Here is a 12,071-nt window from a genome sequence, read left to right on the forward strand (position 1 = left end):
TTTGTACTTACAACTGGGAAACATAAGATTTAGAAAGGCTAGAGATAGATCCTCTCATAGCTGAGAGAGCAACAGAACAGAGACAAAAACCCAAGACCAAAACATCCACAAATTCCCTCCCTTGAGCTTTGAAAAATCCTGTTTCCTGACTGGTCCTCTGGTCAGGTGTTTGGTTCTCTTTGTTAACCCTTTACAGGTAAAAGAAACATTAACCCTTAGATATCTGTTTATGACACCAAGTCAAAAGCCATGCAGAAGTTTAAGATGGTCTGTCATGTGTTTGTAAACTAGTTGTCATTCAGCACTGGTACTATGCTTTTTTCAGAGTTTATTTTTGTTTTGCTGGACAGTTCCCTGGCAAGTGGAAGTGGGGCTTCCATCAGGTCTGGGGGATTGTGCTGTGGAACCAGCTTTTCCAGGCAAGATCCATGGATTTCTGCTCCTTTCTGTTTGCAGAGGAGGAAAAGAGCATTCAGTTCCTAGCTTGTGGGTATAAGCCACTTTCTCTTACAACTTACCCCATGTTGTTTCTCAAATCACTGATCCCTTTCCAGATTTACAGTTAAATGCATTTTGCATTTATTTTTCTGTTTGTGTAGGTGTTTATACAGTTCTCATCACTGGAGTATCTGCTTCCAGATTTTTTCAAGAAGTGTCTAAGAAATGTATATGTGCATAGGAAGAATACACTTTTCTGCTCACTGTCTTTGTCTTGTGGATATTGAGTATTTAGCTTGGCTATACTGCTTTAATCAAAGCACTGACTGCCTGGTTTAGGGGCCTTTCCTCTTCCCTGAAAATAATTAAATAACTAAGCAAGTAAGCTATTGGGGGCCATCTTGTAGTTCTGAGTTGGGGCCTGATCTTGTAGTTCCTACACAGGGAGTACTCCTACAGAATCAACTTTATACCTGACTGTCCTTGATGTTTCATTTTAAGGCCTTCTAGTTGAACTAGTTTGGGACCAAAGGGCTGGTTATGGGCTCCCTCTACATATCTCTAGTTTTCATGTCCAAGGGGAAAAAAAAGCTGTAGCAGGGTGGCCTGCTGTTAAGGGCCAAGAGGCCTGGGACTAGCCAGACCTGTTCAATCAGCCCCACCTGTGCCATAATTAGCTGCCTCCCAGCCTAAGGGGCAGGGCTAATTGGGGTTGGGGCGGGGGGAGTCTAAGAATCACCTCGGCCTTATCCAAATGGTGGAGAGAACTCGGGTGGGGGGAGGAGAAGAGAATGGAGTCACAGAGAGTAAGTGGGGCTTGTTTGGAAGAAGCTGGGGACTCCAGGGAAGCAGGCTATCCCAGAATAGGGAAGGCTGAAAGGTAGTCTATAGGAGCTGAGGCTACAGGCGGGACTCTGGGGAAGCAGCCTGGGGGTTAGTGCTCTATCTAACAATAGAGAGACTCAAAGGTAGCCTGGAAGAGGTTGGGAGCGGGTCCCAGAAGGAGAGCTGAAGAGGAGCCCACGCTGGGTGGGAAAGCTGTGAGTGTGGATTTTAGTGTTGCCCTAGAAAGGGTTACATTTTAGTGACTGACTTGGCTGGAGGACAAAGCTGTGGCAACAGCTCCAGCCTGGGTGGGAAAGGCTGGAGGGATCCGCCCTTGGAGGAGGAAATGGAGGCAGGGAGCACCTGCAGTCTTTTTATTCCCCCAGCTGTTACAAGTCTAGCAATTAGCCTCAGCTGATGAGACCAGGAGTTTCCCTGTTAACTTCTTAGTGGCTGGAGTAACCTGGGGTTTATACACCCTGGGACAATATCCTGCTAAAACTTGCCCTGCTTTGGCTATTTTCTTTTTCTTTGTCTCTCTCTGGGGCTGTTTTGGGGGTACTGAGATAGAAATGCCGTTTGAACTTTTGCTATATCAAATCCTCTCTTGGGGTTTTTCCTGTGCAGGGGAAAGAAGTTTCAGCTTGTGGAATAAGAACAAGGAGTATTTGTGGCACCTTAGAGACTAACACATTTATTTGGGCATATGCTTTTGTGGGACAGCTTATGCCCAAATAAATGTGTTAGTCTCTAAGGTGTCACAAGTACTTCTCGTTCTTTTTGCTGATACAGTCTAACACGGCTACCACTCTGAAGCTTGTGGAATGTCCAGTTCCTTGGTGTTGGGAGTGGGCTGGGGTTGAACTCTTCCCCAGGGAATAAGCACGGTTTCACTCACTTCAATCAGCTGCTATCCCAAGCTTGTGGTGAACGTTGAGACCCATTGGGCCTGTGCCTCAGGTTGTACTTTGCCTCACTTGAACCAAGGCCTTCTGGCAGCCTGGGTCCTGAAGGAGCCATGCTGCCTTTAGCTGAAACTCCCATAGTTGATGCGGCTCAGTCATAAAAGTGGATTCATGGGTTTTGATATTTCATGGTGAGTGTCCCAATGTAACATCTGCAGGGGCAGCAAGAGAGCATCCTAGGGAAAGGGCTGAGTTGCCCCCTCTTGTTCTGGATGTCCTTTCCAATCAAATATGGAGGCTTATCCACAGAACTCAGGGGGAGACGTGTCTGTGAGATTCCCAAGAGGCAGGCAGCATGCTGCATAGCTGGCACTTTCCTCGATTCTTGGTTTACTTTGATACCTAAACCTCCTCATACCTCTCCCCTTCCCAGAGTGTTGAATATGTGATGTGAATGTATCTTCCATTTGTTGTGTGCATACAAGAAGAGAAAAGAACCCTGAGTCTTATTTAGTCCAACTCTTATCTCATCTTGCACACACCAACAATCCATGTGTTTAGACCAAGGCCTTGATATAGTGATATGGTCTCCCATTTGCTTTAGTTCTTCCTCTCGTTTTCTTGCCCTTGCGGAAGTTTGGATTTCCTGCTAGCTCTGGGGCACAATGTTAAACTATTTCTTTTTGGCTGCTTGAGCCCAAAAATGAGTTGGGCTGGTCTGCCAGGGAGTGAATTGTTTGCGCCTGATTATACTATTGTGTTCTCCATATAAGAAAGTGAACTGTTGAAACAAACAAATATAATGATGTCCTGCTAAGAATATGGTGTGATGACTTTTTTGTGGGGAGGGCTGGGTCTGCATCTTATCCCACTGCAGTCAATGAGCCATTAAGTTCTGTTATCTTTTGGACTTGTGTGTTACAAACCTATCATATTACTATTCATGAAAATAAAGCTGTACTAATTTAACTTAAGCTTCCATTATGCTTTAAGAGTTTTATACATTCCTATCTGACTGACTTGCTAATGAACTCTCTACATGGATTGCTTCCAAAATCAGACAGAAGTTTAAATATTGCCCTTGGTCCATGTACACAACTCCCATTGACTTCAGAGTCCAGATGTGACCTTTGGGCTTTCCAAGTAGAGGCAATTTATGGAAGTATGTTTTTGACTGAGATATGACATTATTTCTGGGTGCACAAGAAGCTGTGGCTTTCAGCAATGTGGTCACATTTTATGAATGGGTATAGGCAATGACAGCTGAGCTGCGCTGTCCAAATCTTTGCCAAGAATACAGTATGCAAGGGATATGGGCTGAAATGTAAGCTTGAGAAACATTTCCGTTATGGACAATAGAATAGCAGACTACTATAACTCCCGATGGGCTTGCTTACTCTGTTGTTAATACAAACTGCATTTCCCTCCTTGAAAGATAAAGGGGTAGTAGGACAATTAAGAGTTTGTCTACACTGGCAACTGAACGGCAAAACTTTTGTCATTCAGAGGTGTTTAAAAAAACTACACACCCTGAAAGACAAATGAAAAGCACTGGTGTGCACAGCGCTTTGTCAGCAGGAGCGTTTTCCTGCCGACAAAACTACTGCCGCTCATTGGGGGTGGAAGTTTTTTGTTGGCAGGAGAGCTCTCTCCCGCTGACAAACAGCGGCTATACTGCGTGGCACGGCTGTAGAGGCACAATCATGTTGCTAAAAGCTGTGTAGTGTAGTAGACATAGCCTAAATGTTCCAAAAGTCATAAGCTGAAAATGTTTTGAGGTGTACTTCTCTGCAAAGTGACTAGATAAATGTGTGTACCTTCTGACTTGCTCCACATGTGTACTCAGAGTCCTCTTTAGGTCACTGAAGTGAAACTTTTATTTCTTTTTTACTCCTGTTAGCCCTTGGAGCAACATAACTCAGAAAGAATGAGCTGGATTTGATCCCTGTTTGTGGATCAACAGAAATATTGAGTAGGGCCTAACTGGTTACACTCAAGGAAACAGGGCTGCACTAGGGTCAGCCAGGGTCTACTTTGACACAGAACCTGTGTATCAGTTTGTGAGAAGGAAAAAATGCTGCTTGACTCTTAGGCTTTGTCTGCACTGGAGAACTGAAGCCTTAGTTATAGAACTGTTTGTCCTGAACCAATGTAAGCTCAGGTGTTTCAGTGCATTCATATTCACCGAGCTGGATTGGTTTAAGATACACCTTGCATGGACATTGGTGCTGTACTAAACCATTTCAACCAGATACCTATCTCAGTATCCAAGCTGAGTTCTTGGCTCCGCTTTCATTCACAGTGCATTCTGAGAGATTTCAAAAGATCATTGGTATACTGTGGGCAGTGGTGTGAGGAGGGCTTGGGACCAGTGAGTGCAATACCCAGTAGCAATAAACCAATGCAGACTGAACTAGTTAGTGTTTAATCAGTTATTAAACCTGCTGAAAGGCAGTCCTGGCAGATAGAAAAAATATCTTTTTGTTTTTTTTTGTCTGAGTATCTTTAATATGAAAGTCAGCGAGATCCAATAAGTATAGAACCGTCACTGCTGTTATTACACGGTACCTTTTCCGAAAAGAACCACACTTTAAATATATGTCAGGGCCTGTAAAAATGAATTCCTTTTACATATACTAGGGTGACCGGATGTCCTGTTTTTATAGGGACAGCCCCGATATTTGGGGCTTTTTCTTAAATAGGCTCCTATTACTCCCCACCCCCATCCCGATTTTTCACAGTTGCTGTCTGGTCAGCCTAACACATGCTGATTTAAGAAATTAAAAATAACCATGTAATTCATTTGGCTTTGTTTAGAAAAGAATTGAGTATTTTAAAAGATTAAGAAGTTTGTCTGCTTACAGTGATATTGCAAACGATTGCATTTGCTTATTTAGTTTTTGTTTTTAAGGTTTGCTTTTTACTGGATCATTAAATGTAATAGACTTGTTCCAACTGACTTGCATGTGTGCGTAACACCACAGAATTTTGCATGTGAAACGAATGCCAGATCTTAGTTTAGATACAAAACCCTCTGTTTATTTTTTTATTTACTTATTTTTATTTTATATTTGAAGTTATTCTTTCAAAATTTCCTTTACAGCATAAACAATTGGCTTTGTTGGAGTTGGGAGGTGACTAGTGCTAGTTATATTGTGTAGAGTCCCATTCTGCCCTGTTTTTTATACCCTGTGCAATGCCATTGATTTGGGAGTTGCACAGGGTGTATGCCAGCACAGATAACGGCCCTTCTAGTGAAGTCACTAATCCAAGGCCCAAATCACACTTTCTGTAGTGATGAGAATTGCCCCAGTAACTGAGTCGGACTCTGTGGCTGTAAAGAGGGCAACAAGATCTAGCCTTAGGTGGCTTCCTCCTTCTAAAAAACCCTTTGTAATCAACAGGATCTACCAGCCCAAAACATTAATAGAAATAGAAAATTAGGGATAGTGTGAGTTACGTTTTAAACAATGCTGGAAACTTGAAAGGGAAATCACTTGAAACAGCAGTGGATTTTCCTATGCAAATAGCTTTGGGGTTTACCTCTGGATCCTGCATTGATAAGTAATTGTCAATGGATTAATTCAGTAATATGAATTGTAGTATGTTCTAATATGCTGCAGTTTGCCTTTAAACATGGGAGGCAAAGCTGTAAATACATTTTGCTTTCTGGAATGCTTTTGGGTCACTGACATGACATCCTGCTTTGATGCTGGAAGAATTTGCCCTGAGGAAAAACCGTGTTTAATCTTTTAGTTTTTTGTAAAATGTCAAGATTAATATCTGGAGCACATCACTAGAGAGGGATATGTCCTTTTGGGATTCTACATTCATTTCATATTATTTAGGATCACTTTGATTTCTTCCTCATAGAACAGCATGACAGAGGATGAGCTGAGTGTTTGAAATCTGTATTCTGTTCAACAGGGAACTTTTAAGAGTCTCAAATATATAAGACGTGTTAAGGGACATGAGCAATTATATTTACAGTTTCTCTTCTTGGCTCTGGGCTGTCAGTTGCTTGTTTTGAAATTTAGGAATAAAATAGCACTGTCAAGTTAAACACAACTATATACCAATACATTTCCTTAGCTTAGCTATGTTACTGATAACAGCTTAGATTGTTAAAATGTGTTCTTTTTAAATATCTACTTTACCTTTCACTGTTTTCCACAGATCTTTCAACTTAGATCCCTCCCCCTCCCCCCAAAAAATCCAAGCCCATTTCACTTTTGTTATAATTTTTGGTTACTTTGTTTTTTTACTTGGATAACAAGTTCCCAGGGGCTGGGACTGTCATGTGTCTCATGTAATGCCTAGTACCCTGGGGTCTTGGACTATGATTGGGGCCTTAGTTACTACTACAATCATCATCAACTTTGGCAGGTTCTCATGCACTAAAATAATGCTGCAGTGATTAGGTTCCAAACACTGTGGGGAATATTCTTTCATTAAAAAGAAAATAGCCTCTACTGAAATTATTTTAAAATAAAATATTACATTGGGTTTTAATTGGTCATGTAGTTCTGTCAAAACTTGTTGATCTGAATCAAATATGCTGCTATCCATAACATCCTTGTGACAGGAAACAACTGGACTTCAGTCCTACAGTTGATAGGATGTAGGTGGGCTGCTGTGCTTCAGTGAGGATGCCATTTTGGTCAATGAAATTCTGAGTGAGTGCAGCGGTTTGCCCGTGTTTTATAATTGGCAGGATTGGAGCCTGGTGTATTAGGAGTGTGGTGGCTCTTTTCTTTTTGTTGTACCCTCTCTTCCCCCACCCAGGTCTCTATGCTCTACTTTCTGATCACTAAATTATAGATGCTCCCATTAAAGGGAACTGAGTTCTAGAATAATGACTTCTCTGGGTGGTCTCCTGTTTTAGTCTCTTTTTATTATTTAGAATTTTAATTTGCAGGAGTGATTGTAATCAGTATAAAGCTACTTTCCCCCCTTCCTATTGACATAGATATTAAAACTGTGAAAAAAGTCTCACAGCCGGCAACATGGGACTGGAAAATCAAAAGTTGAATGTTTTTCTTGAACATGTTGTGGTTTCTCCTCAAATTCTTTTTCTTCCTAAAACAAAGGGTATTCTTTGTTTTTCTTTAGCCCATTATGCAATTCTGCCATGTCATCACAGATTTGCTGCTTTTGTGCTGAAAATGGCATGAATACTCTGGAAAAATGGTCCTTTTACCCGAGACGAAGGAGGAACATTGCAAATTGTTCCATGATGGAGTTGTGCCTATTTTGGCAATGAAATATTGTCTGCTGGCAGAACTGTGCACTCAAAGGCAAAACATCAGTTATTTTGAAATTTGTGAAAACTGATGATTTCCCACAGCCCTAGTTTGGAAGATGTCAAGGGTCTGACTTTTTGTTCTTCAGCAGAGCTCCTGCTGAAGCAATGTTTGGAAAAGCAGTATTATGCTTTCCTTTTTAAAATGCCATTGCATGGTGTTAAGTACTGTCCTAAGGTTATCTGTGTAGTCTATTTTATTATGGTATATTTGGGGTCAGATGTAAAATGGATTAATTGTTCCATTTAAAGATCAAATGGGTCTTTCCTTAAAGATTTACTTATTTGCATTGCAGTAGTGCCTGGAGATCCCAGCCCAATTGTACCAGGCACTGAACAAATATCTAACACAAAAAGATCATCCTTGTCCCAAAGATCTTATAAGATGAGACAACCACGGGATACAGCAAATGGGGGCGTGAGGGGGGAGCAAGATGATAATGAGGCAGTTCAGGTCAGTGTGATAAGCAGTGGTCACAGCACACTAAACACCTGACTGTTGTCAAGTCGTTGAGTCTAATGTAGGCATCATAGCAGAGGTGGGATTTGAAGGAGGACTATATAGTGCCTTTGTGGATTTTTATTGAGAACTCTTCTCAGGCATTAGGGATGGCATGAGATAGAGCATTGAAGGTGCTTGTTGGGGAAATTTGACAAATAGACAATGAAGACTGTCATCATTGACTACCATCCTCCATTCTGCCAGTGTCCCCATTGCGTAGTAGAAAATGGGTAGGCCATGAAGGGCCTCACAAGTCTGTAGTGTGTTGGCATGATATGGGCACAGGCAATTACATTCCAACTAAATTTCTCTGACACTTTCAGCTCATTGTGTTTTTGTTTTTTACTTCTATGAAATTAGTTAAATAGCTGCTGACTTCCACCCCAGAACTGACTTCATTTTGGTGAATCCTCAGGTATCTCTTCTTAGATACTCATAGAATTAATGTGAAAATTCACCAGCTCATACACTGCTTTGAGATCCTTAGATGAGAGGTACTACAGAAGTACAAGGTATGAATCATAATTTCAGCAAATTCTAGTCTGGCACAAATGGCTAATAAAATTAAGCATTTCTGATTTCTTAAGTGTGAGTTTTCTAGATAGGATGGTGATCAGACTTTCTCTCATGCTCAGCAGCTTATTGTTTTAAACTCTGTCCTGGAACTACAGCAAAAATGAAACCTGAGGTTAGCAGAGAACAAGCTGTAAGGTCTTCACCATGTCTGAACTTGGCCCTTAATACCGTAGGCCAGTAAAAGTACCCAGGGAGTTGTACTCACAAATACCAGATCTGAACTTGGCTCTAACAATCTATTTTGACTGTCAGCCATTCAGAGCAGGGATCATATCTATTTCAGTTTGTTGAGTGCCTACAATTGTGGGCCCTGATCCTGACTGGGGCCTTCAGGCAATATCAAGATGTGAATAAATAATCATAATAAACATGTTTGATCCTCTCTGCTGCCAGGAGAGGAATGTGCTCCAGCAACAAATAATAAAAAACCGCTATGTAAATGAACAGTAAAGGAAGATGTACCTAGTACAGTGGAGTTGCATCTTACGTGGGGGTTAGGTTCTAAAGTCAGCGTGTAAGGCAAAAATCGTGTATAGTCAAAATTACCCTTGAAAATCCCTTAAATTGCGCATAAAGTACACTATGCTGTATATGGTTTTGTGTACAACCCTGTAAGGTAATATGTATGTGTACAGTAATGTACATTATATAAGGAGTACATATGCAAAATATAATTTTTACAGTACTGTATTACAGGGGGTAATCAGGGCTTGATATTGATCGGGGAAATGGAAGTGATAGAGAGCTTGGGTGACGGAGAGCGAGTTGTAGATGAAGTGGTTGGCTCTGGCTCAGCTCGAGAAGTTGATTGTGTAGGCTCATCTGCTGCTGGCTGTTTTTCCTTGAAAAACATGGTGATTGGCAGCTGTTGCTGTTGTCTCTTGAGCCGCTCAAACATTTCTTGATGCAGTCTTAAATCGTCCATAATACTACGTGTGATTTTGTGGTTTCATTCCATAGAGGGATTGTATTCAGAAATTAAATCATTCAAGTGTTTCGCTGCTTGGAACACTTCAGCCAGTTTATGAAGATTCCAACTTTAATTTCTTCCTTAAGGATATCGATGAAGCCATCACCACCCACTTGCCTGGCCACCTGAACAATGTGTTTCACTTCTTTGTCAATGGTCAGGAAACTCTTAAAATCATTCACACATTCTTTCCATAGGTTTCGCCAACATGCATTGACTCTTTCAGGCTTGATTGCATCCATTGCCTGGTTAATATAAGTGATGCAATCAGCAGTCTTGAAGGACTTCCAGTCTCTATCACATTAAGATTGGGATCAGCATCCATAGTGCTATGTATCCTTGAGAACGTAAGCCTCGTGTACATGGCCTTGAAACGGCGAATCACGCCTTGGTCGAGAGGATGGAGGTGGTATTTGGGGGAGGGGAGGGAGAAAGATGACTTCAACATCATCATGTGCAAACCGGAGTGCCGCAGGGTGGCCAGGAACATTGTCTACAATCAGCAACACTATAAAGTCAAGTCCTTTGTCTTCGAGGTACCGCTTGACCTCTGGAATGAAACACTTGTGGAACCAATCCAGAAATAATGCTGCCGTCACCCAAGCCTTTTTATTTGATTGCCAGAACACAGGCAGGAGATTTTTGTTCTTGCCTTTTAGAGCACAGGGATTTGCAGCCCTGTAGAGCAAGCCCAGCTTTATTAAATGCCCAGCCGCATTGCCACAAAACAACACAGTCACACAGTCTTTAGCTGCTTTGAAGCCAGGGACTTGTCTTTCTGATTTTGAAATGTAAGTGCGGTTGGGCATTTTTTTCCAGAAGAGCTCAGTGTCGTCAGTATTAAATACTTGTTCCAGAAGATAGCCCTTTTCTTCTATGATATTTCTTTAATTGTTTGGGGTAGACTTTTGCTGTCTCTTCATTGGCAAATGCAGCTTCACCAGTAGTCTGCATGTATTTGAGATTGAAGCAGTTCCTAAAACTGTTAAGCCAACCTTGGCTGGCTTTGTATTCCTTCTCATCATAATGCTGCCCCTCTTCCGCAGGGGGTTTGAACAGCGCGTAGAGGCTAAGATCCTTTTCTCGCAGCGTGTTGCCATTGATAGGCACACATTTATGATTCATATCTTCCAGCCATACGTTTAATGCCTTTTCAGTCTTCACTAAAGTCTTATCATGCACTTGGCTCATCACCTTAGCAGTTGTTGGAGCACTTGATGCCACGGCTTGATGAATTTCTCTTTCTTGAATCTTGATGGCATGGATGCTAGATTTGTTGTGGCCATGTTTACGCGCCACATTGGAGACAAACATACCATCTCTCAGTAAGTACAACACAGCCAGTTTTTCCTCCAGCTTTAGAACAGATCGCTGTTTCTTCGGTTGAGCCCCAGATGAAGTAGTTGGCTTGCATTTAGGGGCCATGTTGTACAAAAAATATGTATCTTTAAACACTAGAATCACACTCAGTGTGGTGAGATGCTCACACTATGAGAGGCACGTGGGAACTGAGACCGACTGAGGGAACAGCAGATTCATGTCTCCCATCTCACACTCGTTCCGGGGCATATGCTTATTGAGTGGAATCGCCCGCACTATTTACAGGTATCTTGTTGTTTTTCTTTTCTTTTCTTTGGCCGAGTGTGTATAGTTGAATTCGCGTAAGTGAAATGCGTGTATGATGCGACTCGCCTGTTTGTGCAGCAGTGAAGGTGAGTATTGTGCCATTAATATTATCTAGCGCAGAAGGAGTTAAATTGTCATTCTGTGTCAGAGAGGATGTGGCCCTCTAAGTAAACAGTGAACTCTTTGACACTAGGGCACTCCACAGCTTGGGTTATTGGTTACAGAATCTGGATCCTTCTAGAGCTCTGGCTGAGATACGGAGCGATCCAGTGGCTAAAAGTGATTATCATGTGGTGGCTGCTTGGCAATTTGAGACACATACTGGTGGCTTCAGTTAAGTTCTTAAACAAGCATTTACATCGCAGAAATCACTGATTACTTGTGCCTTGCTGGTCTCTTCTAAGCAAGACTGAGGCATGTTGGTAGAGTAGCAAGTTGCTTTTCCTGATGTGTGTGTAGATTAAAAATGGATTTCTGTTCTTATAAATGTCTATTTGTAATTATCCCGAAGCACGGAAATCCCTCTGTCTACTCCCTTTTTTGTTGCTTTGTAGCCTATAATCATTATAACTGAGCAAGATAAGAATTCTTGAATGGTGATATAACTCTTAAATTCATTATGAAGGGTTCTACAATTGGGTGGTGGTGGTGGTGGTGGGTTTTTTTTTTTTTTTTTCTGAACAGCACAAATAAGCTAGTTAATTAATCAGCTGAAGGATCTCCAGTCACACAGAACTAACGCATTCACTTTAGAATAAATCAGTTTCTCTCAGTAGGCTATAGTATGAGAAGCTGGGCAGAAGGGAAGTGAGTTCATATGTTACGTATATGGCGCTTCAAATTATTTTATAAAAAGCAGGTGTTACCACCAAGCTCCATTAAAAATGAATGACAAAAAAATTAAAAGCAAGCAAATCCCTACTCATA

The 12,071-nt window shown here is 41.5% G+C and overlaps 1 protein-coding gene across 1 annotated transcript in view; it reads left to right on the top strand.

Annotated features, from left to right (window-relative positions):
- Positions 1–406: 406 nt before the first annotated feature.
- FBLN2 (fibulin 2) overlaps positions 407–12,071 on the top strand; it is a 185,095-nt gene continuing 173,430 nt past the window's right edge. The window contains exon 1 of the mRNA XM_075073117.1: positions 407–486. The gene's annotated coding sequence lies outside the window, so the exon portion shown is untranslated. The remainder of the gene's footprint in view (positions 487–12,071) is intronic.

Source organism: Chelonoidis abingdonii, chromosome 17 (assembly GCF_003597395.2).
Source record: "Chelonoidis abingdonii isolate Lonesome George chromosome 17, CheloAbing_2.0, whole genome shotgun sequence".
NCBI lineage: Eukaryota > Metazoa > Chordata > Testudines > Testudinidae > Chelonoidis > Chelonoidis abingdonii.